Source organism: Antechinus flavipes, chromosome 5 (assembly GCF_016432865.1).
Source record: "Antechinus flavipes isolate AdamAnt ecotype Samford, QLD, Australia chromosome 5, AdamAnt_v2, whole genome shotgun sequence".
Taxonomy (NCBI): domain Eukaryota; kingdom Metazoa; phylum Chordata; class Mammalia; order Dasyuromorphia; family Dasyuridae; genus Antechinus; species Antechinus flavipes.
In genome coordinates this window covers 184,767,089-184,779,425 of record NC_067402.1, presented here as the reverse complement: position 1 = coordinate 184,779,425, position 12,337 = coordinate 184,767,089, and the positions used below count along the sequence as shown (strand labels likewise).

Genomic DNA, 12,337 nt, shown 5'->3' with positions numbered 1-12,337 from the left:
CCTTGGCTTAATTTAAACACAAGGGCCCTTGTGTTTGTTGTTTTGCTCACAGCAGGAGGTAGCCTAACTTTGTCCTGAATCCTGCCTATTGTTGCCTGGTTTCTTGCTGGCAGTTTGCCTTCTGAGCTGGGACTAGAGGCTGCCCCACTGGTCTGCTCCACTAGTGAGCCATGATGAAGGGTCTCAGTTGCTGATCTACTGTGATTCAGACCCTCTCCCTGGGCTTTCTTAGACACCATCAAAGCTGGGCTGAGCATCCTTTCACCTTTCTTGAAGATCTTCCAATCTAAGTTGAGCCAGAGAATAGTTTCATTCCATTTCTTTTGTAGGATCTGTCATTCTAGACTCTGTTCCAAGAGCCTGATTTCATGGGGTTCTTGAGGAAAACTGGAAAAGTTCAAGCAACTTCCTGGCTTTGTTTTGCCATCTTGGCTCTGCTATCTTGGCTCTGCCTTCCAGAAGTCCAGGATTACAGTTCTAACAAAAGACATAACCTTGAATTTCTAACCTATGTCTTAGCAAATATACACTGCTCACAAAAATGACCTGAGAAAATGTCCTATTACTATGGGACAGAACTTATCACAGCCTTATTTTTCTAAATTTTATCATATTCCAAGTCTCTAGATCTTCATTTATACAAAGATATGGGCAAGTAATGATAAACCATACTTATTTATTTATTTTTATTGTTCCATTGGGCATAGGATTAGAAAGAAGAAATAATTTTTAAGAATGAAAATAAATAAAATGCAGTCTAGCCAGACAGATATACATACCCACTCCCCCACTCTCACAATACACATTATAGTCATTACATTTCCTGCACAAAAATATTGCCAAACTCAGTTCCTACTTTGTACATAACTATGTGTCTCAGGTTTTGAGTGTCAGTTTCTTAATTTAAAAAGAAGATAGTGCTTCTACTGCTATTATTCTATCACATTGATATGAAGCTAATAGTACTTACCTCTTTTGACTAAATATATGAATCAATGAATGACAAAACATTTATCAATGTAGAACATAGTGCCATGAACTAATGCTAAGTTAAGTGAGCAGAATCAAGAGAACATTGTATACAATAACAAGATTATGTGATGATCAACTGTGATAGACATGACTCTTAAAACAATGATGTGATTCAAAGCAATTCCAATAGATATGTTATGGAAAGTACCATCTGCATCCAGAGAGAGAGTTATGGAGATGGCAAGTAAATCAAAGCATAGTATTTTTACTTTTTTCTTGTGATTGTAGTTTCTTTTTTTCCCTTTCTAGTGTTTTTTCCCTTTTGATCTGATTTTTTCTTGCACAACATGATGAACATGAAAATATTATTTAGAATAATTGCACATGTTTAACCTGTGATATGTTGCTTGCTGTCTTGGGGAGGGGGAGAAGGGAATGGAGAAAAATTTGGAACACAAGATTTTGCAAGGGCAAATGTTGAAAACTATCTTTGCATGTATTTGGAAAAATAAAATACTATTTTAAAAAAGAACACAGTGTCATAGATTCACAAAGAAAAGCAGAGGCAATTCCCGCTCTTAAATCACCCTCATTTTAATGAAGGAGTCAAGACATAGAAGAGGGTTGACTGTCAAGTCAGAAGGAAAGGTCCAAGGAACTTCTTTAATGTCATTTTTATGGACAAAATCACGTTTTAGAAATTTCTTTTTCACAAATGCTTTCCCTAAAGAGTAAGATCTTTGTATTATTACCAGTCTGATTTTTATTTCCAGCCCCACTGCCCATTATAGTGAGAGAGTAAGTCCGTTTAAATAAGTGCTAGCATATCCACTATGTTTGTGTTCAAGGTTGGTGTTGCAATGTGTAATTATTACCATAGTATTGAGATAGAATAAGAATAAAAGTGATCTTTGACTCTGGTCAGATGGTAGGCCATCACCTCGGCACCTTTTCTTAGCCTTAGCTTCTTAGCCTTTGATTCTTATGTTAAAAGGCTTGCTCTATTTTTATTTGAAGGTTTCCAGTATCCCTCTCATGCTGCCAATCTGCTGTCATCTCTGCATTCTTACTCTCTCTCCTCTTCTGATCATATTCTTTATTGTCTTTTATACCACTTCTCAAGTGGACCAAGTCACATCTTTAATGTATCACCTACTGTGTATACCCAACATATATCTTTCCATTGTCCCCAGGGTTATTTATGATCTTAATTCTTCTTAAAACTATTGTGTTTTATAATATCCAAACACAATTTAACTATGAGATGATGGTTTTTGCAACATCACTTTATATTCACTGAGAACTTCCAATGCCTCAAAATGATCCTGTCATCCTCTTACTGAATTCCAGACCTTAGTTTTTATTCCATCTTTGCACTTTGTTCAACAAATAAAAATTGAATTATATAACTACATATTTTCAGAGAGTTGTTGATTGTATTGATCAGGTTTTTTTTTTTTTATTTGTTTTTCTTTCTGTTAAAAATGTTATTTGTTATAAAGGATGGAGGAAAGAAACGAGTACTGTGAGAAAACTATAGAGAAAAAGATAGCAATAAAAATTTATTTAAAAAAACTATTATAATAAAACAGATGAAAATGTTAAGGGCCTAGACTAGGCACAGGCTGTGATTACTTCAGACTCATTCCAGCCTCTGAAAGCTTAAAAAAGGAGAAATGGATAAAAATAAAGAAGTGGTTTTATCATCATTTCCTACAGAAGTTTAAATATTGCAAAAATCATAATAAGGAGACTTGAGAGATTTTGGAAAATAAAAGGATGTAGCCACCACAGGCAATAATCTAGAATACAAATCCCTTTGCAAAACATTACAGGGGAAGATGACAGAAGATCATTGCTATCATTTCACAAAAGAAGAAGGAGGGGCAACTGAGAACAAAATAGAACTGAGGGAAAAAAAATACTGCTTTCTCTTAAGATCCGGTTAAACCAAAATATCTCAGAGCGCTGAAACTGAAAGAAACAACAAACATAAAATGGAAGAGACCGATAAGCATTTTTAAATGATGATCTATTCTCATTGGCAACAGTAGTATTTACTAATCTTATCCAGATTCTGTCATCTTTGTATTGGAAAGGAGAAGATAAAGGTATGGAAAGCTGCTATAATGACCAAGTCCATAGGGTTCAAGAAGTCCATTATGAAGGTGACAAAATTTGTAAGGGGCTCAGATAGGTTTTCAAGTTACTTCAGAGAAAGTAAAACACTAAAAGAATGGAAAAGACCACACAAGGAGCTTTAAAAAAAAAAAAAAAAAAAAAAAAGATAATGGAGATTAGAAGGACCTAATCGGTACCTAAATAAGAATGCTTTATTTTCTTTAACATACAAGAAGAGTTGTCACCAGCCTTTGCTCTGAAGATTACAGTGAGGAGTAACCCAGTAATGAGGCCACCCATTCCACATCCGGATATTTCTAAGATAAGAAATACTTCCTTATTTCAAGATTAAATCGTTCTCTTTCCAGCTTCTATACCTTGTTCCTATTTCTGCTGTTTGGGGCCAAGCAAATGGGGTCCATCAAATGGGGCCCCAAATATTGAGATAGAGAATGTGGTTTACCCTATCAGATTGTACTTGATTGTACTTGATGTTTTAAATGATTTTTATTTGTCAAAAGAAATCGTTTTGGAATTAAGAGAGTAAACAACAATATGATGATAGAAAAACAAAAGACATCAATAAAACTTATTTTAAATGTTATTTTATGTATTTATAGCTATTTTCACATAATGTATATAGAGTTGAGGCTATTATGCCCATTTCTGCTGACTAAATATCTTCAGTTCATTAACCTAATGGATCTTTATAGACTCTCCCCTAGACGCCCTCCAGCTTCTACCCCAATAGGCAGTGGATGACATGCATAGAGCAGTAGATCTGGGGGGAAGAAGATCTGGATTCCAAAGCTAGTTTCAGATTCCTAGCTGCATAATGCTGGGCAAATCATTTAATTTAATCAAGATAAAATGAGATAATATTTGTAAAGTACTTTGCAAAACAAAGTGCTACAAGATATTGCTATGATTGTTGCTGTTATTCTTATCATTCTGTCATCAATGTCCTCCCTACAAAGCCCTCCAGAACAAAACACAGCACCTCCAGAGAAGGCAGGACGGTCACCTCATGTCCTGAATTTAAGATCACATTAAATCTTTTTGACTTCTCTATCACATCAATGACTCCTATTAAGTTAGCAGTCTACTATAAATATCTAATTCACTTAAGCTTCACAACCACCACTATGAACTTATCTATGCCTGCTTCTGCTTCTCTGCAAAATTCAACTCAACATTTATGAATTGCATAACAATATCACTGGGTTCAATAAAGTTAATATGTCATTGCCGCCATAGCTAAGACTGCTACAGTATTTGCAATGTGCCAGGTACTGTGCTAAGCACTCTACAATTATGACATGACAGTCCGTGTAGTGTAGGGACTTAAAAACAAAATTGGGCCTGAGATTTTATTTTTGAATCAATAAGTCAACATTTATTAAGTGTTTACTACGTGTCAGATATCATGCTGAGCACTGAGGATACAAGAAAGACAAGACCAGGGCCCTGCACTCAAGTACCTAACAACTAGGGAGACCACATGCAAACAAACATGTATGTATGCTAAGTAAATTGTAATTAATTTTAGAGGGAAGGCATTGGCACTGAAGAAAACCAGAAAAGGCCTCTTGCAGTAGGTAGAATTTGTTTTGAGGTGTGAAGGAAACCAGGAAGTGGAGATGAAGAGGGAGAGTGTCCTAGACATGGGAGATAGCCAGTGAAAATGCAGAGTTGGGAAATAGTGTGTCAAAAGAGAGGAACAGGAGGCAGCTAGTTGGTGCAGTGGATAGAGTACCAGCCCTGAAGTCATAAGAACCTGAATTCAAATCTAACATCAGACACTTGACACTTCTTAGCTGTATGCTCCTGGGCAAAGTCACTTAACCCCAACTGCAGCCAAAAAAAAAAAAAGCAAGAAACCGGATCCTTAGCTTGTAGAGCATATGGAGAAGAATAATGAACAAGAGTGGAAAGGTAAAAAATAAGCCTAGTGACAAAGGGCTTTAAAAGCCATAGAGAGAAGTTTATATTTGATTCTAGAATAGAGAATTTTTATTGAATAAGGAGGGGCAGACCTGTGCTTTAGGTAAAGTGTTTCAGGGAAAGAATTTCCTCTCTCAATGCAGATATCCTTCTGCAACTTAAAATATTCAGAAAAATCCCTGAGACACACAGATAACTCATTCCTGCAGGCTATTATCACATTAACTTTTTATCTGCTCCATCATACCATTGACCTACAGATAAACCTTGTGGTCCATTAATGTGGGGATCAACAGCTATGCTGAGTCGTTTCAGGTGTGTTCAACTTTTCATGACTCTTATTGAGGTTTTCTCAGTAAAGATACTGGAATGGTTTGCCATTTCCTTCTCCAGTTCATTTTACAGATGAGGAAACTAAGCAAATGGGGTTAAGTGTCTTGCTCAAAGTCACACAGCTAGTAAGTCTCTGAGGTTGAATTTGAACTCAGGAAGTCTTTCTGACCAGATCCATCACTCTATCCACTGCACCACCTAGCTGCCCCATTAACAACCATGAACCTATTTAAATACATAAAATGCAATTCTACTCAATTCAATGTCTCTGAGTAGGCTCCAATGTAGCAGTCATGGTGTTGGGAAGCCCACAACTATATGGCCACTATGGCAGAAAAAGGATTAAATCCAAGTTTTCTTCATTTGGAAACCATCTCCTTATCCATGATGCCTCTTGAAGGAGCTTTTCTTCTGAAAATCATGAGTGCCAATCATGTCTTAAAAATGACAAATGTACTATATCTATGGGTTTTCTTGGAATCATTGAACATTAAAGCTGGAAAAATCCTTAGAGATTGCTTGTTTCAACAAGATCTATCGACAGGGGAGATAACGCAAATCCTTGTCCAAAGTTATATAGCTATTGATCTGAGTAGCAGAGACCAGATTAGGAGCCAGGTCTATTCACCAGGGCTCCAGTATTACTTTTCATTACTTTCACATGCTATCTTTCCAATTATTCAACTGAAAGCAAACTCAGAAACAAGTCAGGGTTCCAAGGTTTGCAAAGTACTTTACAAACATGATGCTGAATTTTGTAAGGTAAGTACGACAGGCACATTATTCCTATTTTACAGATAAGGAGACAGATTGAAAGGTGAAGTGATTATTAACACATGATTCTGTACCGGGTCAATGACAAGGGTTAAACACGGGCCTGTCTAGTCAAGCATGCAATAGGCACCCTCAGTGGACTTTGTAGTCTCTATCATGGGGCCTCAGCATGGGCAGCTGGGAGCACAGTGGATAGAGAGTGACAGGCCCAGAGTCAAGAAATGTCATCTTCTAGAGTTTAAAGCTGGCCCCAGACACTTACTGGCTGTCTGACCCTGAGCAGGGCACTTCACCCTGTTTGCTTCAGTTTTCCCACCTGAAATTGAGTTGGAAAAGGAAATGGCCATCTGCTGCAGAATCTTTGTCAAGGAACTTCCAAATGGAGAGTCGGCACAACTAAGCAGCTGCAAATGCTGCCTCACCTATCAAAAGCCCCTATGGGGGAAGGTTTCTATGCCCTGATGAGTGGGGCAAATGCTAGAAAGGTTATAGGAATATGGTCTTACCTTGTTGATGTTAGAAAAGGCTTTTTGTGTGGTAAGCATATCAAGATGTCAACAACAAGAAATTTGAAGATAATCATTAATGCATTGTGTGGGTTCAGTCTAAATTCACACACTCTCACTTCAACTAAGCCTTCAACTTTTTTTTTTTTTTTTTGATATTTTAATTCATCTCTTGTATACTTTTATCTGATTTACCACAATGGTGCTTCTAAACATTTTCATTTTCATTTTAAACAATTTTCATTTCATTATTTTCATTCCTTTCACCTACTTTGCTAGGAACCATTCTGTACTAACATAGCCTTTTTATCTTTAGTCATCCAGTCTTCAGTATCTTTCTCATCTTCTATCTTGCTCATTGCAAACCAGCTGAGGGCTCCTCCATTTTTAAAAATAAAGTGTGTCAGGTCTGATTAGACTCTCCAATTATTTACTCTATTTACTCCTTCATTTCAGCACTCAACATCTCAAAAGTGTACTCTCCTCTCACTGCCTCCTCTTCTCCTCACTATTTTCTTACTTTCTTACTCTTTGCAATCAGGCTTTTGGCTTTCTAATAGTGACTGAAGAATGTTCTTCTCACATCTGATAGGGCTAGTTCACTTGGCCATAAGTTTCCTGCCCTTGTAATTTGACATAAAATCTGATATAAAGACAAAGTTTATGCAAGGTATATTTTATCCCGGATCTGTGGTTTGATGGAAATTTCTAGTCACAAAATCCTTTTATCATACAGATGTGTACCTGCTCTGCAACTTGTAGTCTTGGAGAATAACCTAGGGTCCCACAGCTGGTATGTCAGAAATAAAGACTGGAATCCATACCATTCTAACTCCGAGGGACAGTTCTGACACACAATGCTCCATAGGAGAGAGCCAGAGAATTTGGACAGGAATGAGGAGACCTAGGATAATTCACTGTTAAAGAGAACAAATTTGTAATTTCAAGAAGGAAGGGAATGATCAAGAGTGTTCAAAGGTCATTACTGACCTTGAAAAAAATAATTCCAGGGAAATCGTAAGAGAAAGTAAAGGGAAGGAGAAGCAAGGCTAGATCACTTGGGAAACATTTGCTTTAAGAAGGCTGAACAGGAAGTGGAGCCATCAAAGGAAATGCACTAGTCTCCAGAAAGGAAAAAGGTTAACCAGCAAAATACAAGAGTATTGGTAGCCAAAAAAAGAAATAGGATAAAGGGAGAAGAGATTATCAACACTGTCAGACGCTGCAGAGAAATCTAGGAAGGCAAAGGCTGAAGAAAAACAAAACCAACTTTTGTATTTTGGTAAGCGGCATAGGGACTGGGCTTGTGATTTCATTACAGAGAACCCTCAAATGATGAAACTCTCTAATCAATGCAAACTGGCAATTTTCTGCAATTTATGATCTTAAAGTATTGTCCAGGGCATTAAACATTAAGTTGATTTGCCCAGGGCCATCTAGCCAATATGGACTCTAGGCTGAACTTGAATTCACCGGATCCTCGTTTCAAAGGGAGCACCTCTCCACTATACTATGCTGCTTTTTGATAATTGGGAAGACGGTGAAATCTGTATTATCATTGTTTCCATTAACTAATTCAAATATTTAATGATCTCTACCTCTCTAGAGGATGATACATAATCATTTGCCTACAGAAGAACATTTTGAAGAGCCTTAAAAATTCATAAGACAACCAAATTGGGAATTAAGGAGAAGCAAAGAACAATCTTTTTTTTTTTTTTTTCTTTTGAGACCTGATGCCTTATTTCTTTTGCACTGTAACTATATCAGTACATACAAGATGAACAATACTTAAGTGATCCTAGCAACTGGCTAATTTACCCAGATGCATGTTGCTTCTGGTTACCATCAAATAACCTTAGCTATATTTCTATTCTACAGTCACAACTCCTAAACTTGGTCAGTTATCTTGCAGATGTTTACCTCAACATTCTATCTATCTCCTTGGTTATATCTCATTTTATGCTTTTAAGTCGATGTGTCAGTTTCAGTACTATATTCAAGCAAGGACTTTGGTGATCCTTTGTCAGGATAGTGGAAGAGGGAATTTATTAGATAGAGGATGAATTTGATGATCTCTCAGGTCTCTTTCAATTCTATGATTGATATTTTGGGCATGAAAGTACTTTTTCATTTGTAAGAAATATATTCTATACAATCATATATTACTCATCACTGCTATCATACGCTATGCTGACACGAAGGTTAAAAATAATTATTAAAATCTTATAGTACTTTAAGATCTGCAAGGCATCTTTCACATATAACCATCCATTTGTAAGGCAGTGTTATTATGACCCACATTTTATAGATTAGGAAACTGAGATTGGGGAAAGTGAGTTGCCTAAGGCCAGGTTGCTCCTAAGTATCAAAGAACCAAATGGAATCCTGTTGTTTCCTGTCTCCAAACCCAGATCTTTTTTCACCATGTAAATTGCTTATCATAATGATAAATATAGTAGTATACTCTAAGCAGCATTTGAAAAGTAAAACTGCTAAGGATGTATCTAATAACTGTTTTCATTGTGAGGAAAGGAAGTTCTGATGGCAAGGAAGGAAGAAACAAAATGTAATAAAGGGAAGTGTCACAACCTGGAGTCCTTGTAATCTGATGTTCTCTCTATCCCTAATATCATTCTAGCCAAAAATAAGAAAAAAGCAGAGGACAAAATAAAATTTCATATTTTAAAACTACAAAACTGCTTCAATAAGGCTGGAGAGAAGTCATCTCCTTCTTCCCAATCCCATACAAAAACATGGCTATAAAGTTACGGGACACATACTAACATCAATATATCTCTGCTTAAATTGAAAAATCTGGGCTGATACATTGATAATCTCTGAATCTCCATTTTCAGTTAAGATTGAGCACTAGACCAACTCTGGAAGACTGATTTGAATCTTGCCTCAGGTATTTGCTATCCCTAGATAGGATTTGCTATCCCTGGATAGGATTTATTATCCTTAGTTTCTCTGTCCCTAAAATGAAGACAATAATGCTTACAAATGAGAAGATACCTATAGTATTTTACAAACCTTAAAATGCTTTTAGCTATTATTAGTAATTATTTTTAGTGCTCCATAAAAGTGGGTAAATAATTTGCTAGGTCTATACCATAAAGAAATTTAAAACAAAAAAAATTTTAAGGGATTCATATGTATAAAAAATAGCAGTTCTTTTTTGTGGTGGCAAAGGCTTAGAAACTGAGGAGCTGACTATCAATTGGGGAATGATTGAACAAATTATGATATATGAATGTGATGTAATATTACTATGATAAAAAAACTGACAAAGGAACAGTTTTGGAGAAATTTGCTAAAAACTTGAATGAATTGATGCAGAGTGAAGTGAGCAAAATCAGAACAATTTCTATGATAATATTATAAAGATAGACAACTTCATATAACTATAATTGTGTATATGTATATATATGTACACACACATATATAAATTTATATATATGGTCAATGTTAGAACAAGGTTTTTCCCTCTTTCTTTAAATGTTTATGTGGAAGCTAGGAAATTTTAAATTTAAAAAATAAAAACAGAAATTTAAAAATAAATTTTAAATACAAAATTTTGCATTATTTTAAAAATAAAGTATCAACTAAAGGGAAAGGGGATTTAAATAGATAAAACATATGGAAGAAATCATTGGAGACAAAAACAATAAATTTGAGTAGATAAAGATACTAAGGTTTTACACAAAATTTTATTTTAACTTAAAATGACCAGCAAACTATTTGAAATAAAAACATCTGATAAAGGTCCGACATGTACTATCTATTTGGAACTGATGCATATCTTTGAGATTAATAATTCACCTGCCTCCTCAATATGAGTTTTGGGGGAATTGTTCACATTGGGTCAAAAGTCATAAAGATAATTTACATAGGAAAATATACAAACTGTTAATAACACAAAGAAAAGATCAAATTCCCTAATAGAGAATCAAGACAACCTTATGACACCAAGTCCTGCCCAACAGAATGTCAAACATAGCAAAGGATTAACAAAACCCAATGCTGGCTGGGCTATGGGAAAACAAGAACTTTAAAATATTATTGAAAGGACTATAGATCACCTCAGAGGACTCACCTCTGAGTCAAACATTTAGGAACATTTTAGCCACTTTATTTGCAAAATTTCAAATTGCTTTGTGAAATGGTTTTATTACTTCCAACTTTCACCAACAATACATTAGTGAGCAAATGACTTATATAATCCTAGTTGATTACTCTTGTTTTTTCACCTTTGCCATTTTATATGGATCTTGGAAAGCAATATGGAAAAATGGAATGAGTCCCAAAATTAATTATTTCTTAACCCCAGTTATCTACCTTCCAGTGATTCCATTAATGGAACTTTATCTCAAAAACATCATAAAAGTGGGGAAGTGTTAACTCTACACAATAATATTCATAACTGTTCGATCTGTAATAATAAAAAGTTGTAAATCACAATTCTCAATTGTAAATTAAAATTCTTAATTAAAGAATGGCAGAAAATTATAGTATATGATGAATGAAGCATTAATGCCATAAAAATATGAATCTTACAAGATAATGTGAAGACAAGTGATACATTCTACATTATTCTAAAGTATGTAGAAATCAGCAAAATCAGAACTACAATGAAGAAGGATGAGGAAGGTGGGGGGAGGAGGAGAAGCTCTAAACTAACAGGTCTGTACACCTTAAAAAAATCTTTGTTAAGATTAGGATTTTTTTTTTTTTTTGGTGGGGGAAGGGAGAGAAAAGGAGGAAGAGAAGGTAGATTTGTGTTCCTTGAAAAAAATAAATTTTAAATAAAAACAAAAAATAAAATAAGTATTTTGTAAATTAATTTCATTGTATTTCGACAGTAGATATGGACACTTTCTTAGCTTGACAAAAGGACTGATAGTCATCCAAACTTCTAAGTCCCATTACAGGGCCCCTCCTTTAGATTTGCAGGGCCCATGTGACACTTCTTAGGAATCTCAAACTATGAAAATAGCCTGGTAAAAAGAAGCAGAAAAAGACTGGGATCTGCAAGTCTTTCAAAAATAAAGAATATTAGGGAAAGAGAAATTGTGAACTCCTGGGATTTCAAAGGGGTAGCAGAAACTATACATATATATATATATATGTAGACATGCCATTTCCCTCGCCCTAGGTTCTTCTCCTCTGGCCAGACAGGGTGTATCACAATGAATAAGCCTTCTAGCTCTAAAATTTTCCTTCACAGCTGGGGAAGTGAGATGGGACGACGTGGGAAATAAAAAGGCAAAATGACTTTTTTTTTTCCCCCTTGGAAAGGGGTTTTAGAACTGGAGTTGATATTCTAGGGGGAATTTGAATAGACAAACCCAAAGCAGGACTTCTGATCTGGTTAAAACCTGAATGTCACGTTCGATCAACTAGCACCAATTCTATGCCAAGCTCTCTGCTAAGCTTTGGAGTTACAAAGAAAGGGAAAAAAAACTAAAAATCAAAAAACCCAGGTCCTATTCTCAAGGAGCTAATGGGGAGGAGGGATAAACAGCATGCAAAACAAATACATAAGAAGGCACACTATATTGAAAAAGATAGGGCAAAGGCACACGAATTAAGGCAGATCAGGAAAGGCTTTTTGTAGAAGGTTGATTTGGGACATGAAGGAAGCCAGAAAAGACAAAGGAGGGGAGGAAGAGGACTGCCGGTAT

At 35.6% G+C, this 12,337-nt stretch overlaps 1 long non-coding RNA gene across 1 annotated transcript in view; it reads right to left on the bottom strand.

Moving 5' to 3' along the window:
- Nucleotides 1-12,337, bottom strand: part of LOC127537892 (uncharacterized) — a 55,283-nt gene that overhangs the window by 8,659 nt on the left and 34,287 nt on the right. The window lies entirely within an intron of this gene.